Source organism: Piliocolobus tephrosceles, chromosome 21 (assembly GCF_002776525.5).
Source record: "Piliocolobus tephrosceles isolate RC106 chromosome 21, ASM277652v3, whole genome shotgun sequence".
NCBI lineage: Eukaryota > Metazoa > Chordata > Mammalia > Primates > Cercopithecidae > Piliocolobus > Piliocolobus tephrosceles.
The window spans coordinates 14,277,690-14,282,689 of NC_045454.1; the positions used below are offsets into that span (position 1 = coordinate 14,277,690).

Below are 5,000 nucleotides of genomic sequence, written 5' to 3' on the forward strand. Positions count from 1 at the left end.
ACGGAGTCTCGCTCTGTCGCCCAGGCTGGAGTGCAGGGGTGCAATCTTGGCTCACTGCAAGCTCCGCCTCCCAGGTTCACACCATTCTCCTGCCTCAGCCTCCCGAGTAGCTGGGACTACAGGTGCCTGCCGCCACGCCCGGCTAATTTTTTGTATTTTTGGTAGAGATGGGGTTTCACCGTGTTAGCCAGGATGGTCTCCATCTCCTGACCTGACCTCGTGATCTGCCTGCCTTGGCCTCCCAAAGTGCTGGGATTACAGGTGTGAGCCACTATGCTTGGCCCTTTTCTGTATCTTTTTTATATGTTTGTTGACAATGCTTATTTATTTTATTTATTTTGAGACAGAGTCTCACTCTGTTGCCCAGGCTGGAGTGCAGTGACATGATCTTGGCTCACTGCAACCTCCATTTCCCAGGCTCAAGGGATTCTCCAGCCCCAGCCTCCTGAGTAGCTGAGACTATAGGTGTGAGCCACCATGCCCGGCTAATTTTTTAAAAAAATTCGGCCAGGCGTGGTGACTCACACCTGTAATCCCAGCACTTTGGGAGGCCGAGGTGGGCAGATCACAAGGTCAGGAGATCGAGACCATCCTGGCTAACACAGTGAAACCCCATCTCTACTGAAAATACAAAAAATTAGCCAGGCGTGGTGGTGGGCGCCTGTAGTCCCAGCTACTGGGGAGGCTGAGGCAGGAGAATGGCGTGAACCCGGGAGGCGGAGCTTGCAGTGAGCCGAGATCGCACCACTGCACTCCAGCCTGGGTGACAGAGCGAGACTCCATCTCAAAACAAAAAAAAAATTTTTGTAGAGATGGGGTTTCCCTACATTGCCTGGCTGGTCTTGAACTCCTGAGCTTAAAGTGATCCTCCCACCTCGGCCTCCCAAAGTACTGGGATTACACGCCTGAGCCACTGCACCTGACTGAAAATACTTTTAAAAAAAAAAGACTTCCCTTTTCTCACTGAATCATTTTGACTCCTTGTTGAGAATTAATTGACAATATGTATGGGTTTATTTCTGTACTCTCTTCTCTGTTCCATTGATATGTGTATTTTTCTTTATGCCAGTACCAAACTGTCTCTTTTTTTTTTTGAGACGGAGTCTCACTCTGTCGCCCAGGCTGGAGTGCAGTGGCTGGATCTCAGCTCACTGCAAGCTCTGCCTCCCGGGTTCACGCCATTCTCCTGCCTCAGCCTCCTGAGTAGCTGGGACCACAGGCGCCTGCCACCTCGCCCGGCTAGTTTTTTGTATTTTTTAGTAGAGACGGGGTTTCACCATGTTAGCCAGGATGGTCTTGATCTCCTGACCTCGTGATCCGCCCGTCTCGGCCTCCCAAAGTGCTGGGATTATAGGCTTGAGCCACCGCGCCCGGCCTAAACTGTCTCTTTTTTAAACCATATATTTCATTTTATTTGTTTGTTTATTTATTTATTTGAGATGGGGGTCTCACTCTGTTGCTCAGGTTGGAGTACAGTGGGATGATCTCAGCCCACTGCAACCTCTGCCTCCTGGGCTCAAGTGATCCTCTCTTCTCAGCCCCCCAAGTAGCTAGTGGGAGTCACCATGCCCAGCTAATTTTTAAATATATTTTGTAGAAATGGGGTTTCACTATGTTGCCCAGGCTGGTCTTGAACTCCTGAGGTCAAGTGATCCACCTGCTGCGGTCTCCCAAAGTGCTAGGATTACACATGTGAGCCACTATATGTTTCTGGCCTACTCTTTTATTTTTTGAAACGAGGTCTCACTTTGTCACCCAGGCTGGAGTGCAGTGGCACGATCTCAGCTCACTGCAGCCTCCCGGGTTCAAGTGATCCTCCTGCCACAGCCCCTCAAGTAGCTGGGACTATAGGCTTGCACCACCATGCCCAGCTGATTTTTGTATTTTTGTAGAGATGGGGTTTTGCCACGTGGCCCAGGCTTGCCTCAAATTCCTGAGCTCAAGCAGTCTACCTGCCTCGGCCTCCATATAGTCTTCATTCATATTCCCCAAAGGTAACAAATATGTACATATTTTTTTTTCTGAACTGAGAGTAAATTATGTGCATGATACCCCTTTATCCTTGAATACTCCAGTGAGTATTTCCTAAAAGCTGAGACATTTCTTACTTGACTACAGTGCAATTACAAAGTTAGGAAATTAACATTGATACAGTGCTATATCATCTGATGTCAGACTTTCTTCACATTTTCTTCATTGCCCCGATAATGTTATTTACAGCAAAAGAAAATGCAGAATCATGCATTGCGTTGATTTGTCACATCTCCTTGGTTTCCATTCATTAAAAAGAGTTCCTGTGACGGCCAGGCACAGTGGCTCACGCCTGTAATCCCAGAACTTTAAGAAGCCAAGGTAAGAGGATCACTTGAGCCCAAGAGTTAGGGACCAGCCTGGGCAACATACTGAGACCCCATCTCTATTAAAAAATAAAAAGAAGGCCTGGTGTGGTGGCTCATGCTTGTAATCCTAGCACTTTGGGAGGCCACTGCGGGTGGCTCACTTGACCTCAGGAGTTTGAGACCAGCCTGGGTAACAATGTCAAAATGCTGTCACAGAAAGAAAGAAAGAAGCTGGGCATGGGTGGCGCACACCTGTAATTCCAGCACTTTGGGAGGCCAGGGTGGGTGGATCACTTGAGGTCAGGAGTTCACGACCAGCCTGACTAACATGGAGAAATCCCATCTCTACGAAATACAAAAAAAAAAATAGTCAGGCATGGTGGCACAGGCCTGTAATCCGAGCTACTTGGGAGGCTGAGATGGAGAATCGTTTGTACCTGGTAGGCAGAGGTTGTAGTGAACCGAGATCGCACCATTGCACTCCAGCCTGGGCGACAAGAGTGAAACTGCATCTCAAAAAAAAAAAAAAAAAAAAGGGAGGAGGGAGGGAGGGAGAACGGAAGGAATGAAGGCTCCTGTGACTTTGGGTCTGTGCCTTTGATGTTTTTGAAGAGTAGAGGTCAGTGATTTTGTCAGATATCACTTACTATACAAAATATATGATGTTTCCTTGTGATTAATTTAGGTTGCACACTTTGGCCAGAATACCACAGAAATGATGTGTAGTATACAGTTGATTTTGTATGTTGACTTCTCATCTTGTGACCTTCACTTACTAAACCTTGCAGTTTGTCTAGATCTTTTGGGATTTTCTGCATAGACAATCACATCATCTGTGAAAAAAGATAGTTTTCTTTTTTCTTTTTCTCACCTTGTCACACTGACTAGTGCAATGTTGAATAGAAATGGTGGAAGTGGACATCCTCGCTTTGTTCCTAATCTTAGGGGGAAGGCGTTGAGTCCTTCACCATTAAATATGGTGTTAGCTATAGGTTGTTTGTTTTTTATAGATGTCCTTTGTTAGGTTGAGAAAATTCTTTTCTATTTCTGGTTTGTTGAGAGCTTTTTTTTTTTTTTCATGAATGTGTGTTGAATCTTATCAAGTGCTTTTTCTGCTCTACAAGGTACATTTTAACAAATGAAGCTTCTGACCAGGTGCAGTGGCTCATGCCTGTTATCCCAGTGCTTTGGGAGGCCAAAGCGGGAGGATCACTTGAAATCAGGAGTTCGAGACCAGTCTGGGCATCAAGGCAAGACCCTGTCTGTTCAAAAAATAAAAACATTAGCCAGGCATGGTGGTGCATACTAGTGATCCCAGCTACTCAGAAGGCTGAGGTGGGAGGGTCCCTTGACCCCTGGAGGTGGAGGCTGCAGTGAGCTATGAGCATGCCACTGCACTTCAGCCTGGGTGACAAACTGAGACTGTCGCAAAAAAAAAAAAAAAAAAAAAAGTTATGTATTCTTTTGGCAAATGGATTTAGATCAAAATTCTACTTTATTATTTTTTTTTTTAAGTGAAGGTCTCACTCTGTCACCCAGACTGGAGTCCAGTGGCATGATCATGGCTCACTGTAGCCTCAACCTCCCCAGGCTCAGGTTATCTTCCCACCTCAGCCTCCTGAGTAGCTGGGACTACAGGTACCTGCCACCGTACCTGGCTAATTTTTGTATTTTTCGTGGAGATGGGGTTTTGCCATGTTGCCCAGGCTGGTCTCAAACTCCCAGGCTCAAGCAATCTGCCCGGCTTGGCCTCCCAAAGTGCTGGGATTACAGGCATGGACAACTGCACCTGGCCAGAATTCTACTTTATAATGATAAAGACAGAATAAGTACATTTTTAGCTAAAATTTTATCATATCTGGTATGTGAATGTTTATTTACCTTCGCTGTCTTTCTAGTAAGATGGAATGGGTAGTTGTATTGGTCAAGGTGCTGCAGAGAGATAGAACCAATAGTTTATAGATATAGATATAGATAGAAGAGATTAGGAGAGTTGGGTCACATGATTATGCAGGCTGCAAAGTCCCATGATAGACTGTCTGTAAGCTGGAGAACCAGGGAAGCTGGTAGCATGGTTCAGCCCAAGTTGCAAGGCCCTAAAGCTAAGGAAGCCAGTGGTCTAACCCTCAGAGGAAATCTCGGTTCATGTGGATAGCAGCTGCCAACCATAGCTTGCCTTACCCCTTTTAGTCACCAGATAATGAATGCAGCTTCCCTGTCAGCTCCAAATCAGGCCTTTTCTAAATAAGTATAGTCAAGGTCAGGGAGAAAGCTTCCCTTCTGTATAATTGTCTTTCTTGTTTCCTTTGCACAATCAGCTGTGCACAAAAAGAGCTATGGTTATATAATAAACAATAAAAGGCTTTATTGTACAATTTTATAAATTTCACAGCATGTCAGTTAGAAAAGAGACTAAGTGACTAAGTCAGTAACAAAATATACCCAACCAAAAGTGGCTGCATTCATCTTTTTTTTTTTTTTTTTTTGAGATGGAGTCTCGCTCTGTCACCAGCCTGCAGTGCAGTGGCGCAATCTTGGCTCACTGCAACCTCCACCTCCCAGGTTCAAGTGATTCTCCTGCCTCAGCCTCCCAAGTAGCTGGGACTACAGGCACGCGCCACCACGCCCAGCTAATTTTTTGTATTTTTAGTAGAGACGGGG

General features: G+C 45.8%; 1 protein-coding gene across 4 annotated transcripts in view; it reads left to right on the top strand.

Annotated features, from left to right (window-relative positions):
- The window catches only part of XRCC1 (X-ray repair cross complementing 1), a 33,956-nt gene that overhangs the window by 16,847 nt on the left and 12,109 nt on the right, over nt 1–5,000 (top strand). Inside the window, exon 1 of one of the 4 annotated variants that reach the window (XM_026448297.1) lies at nt 2,237–2,352. The exons of the other annotated variants lie outside the window; for them this stretch is intronic. The gene's annotated coding sequence lies outside the window, so the exon portion shown is untranslated. Of the gene's footprint in view, nt 1–2,236; nt 2,353–5,000 lie in introns of those variants that run through there. 4 annotated transcript variants of the gene reach the window in all.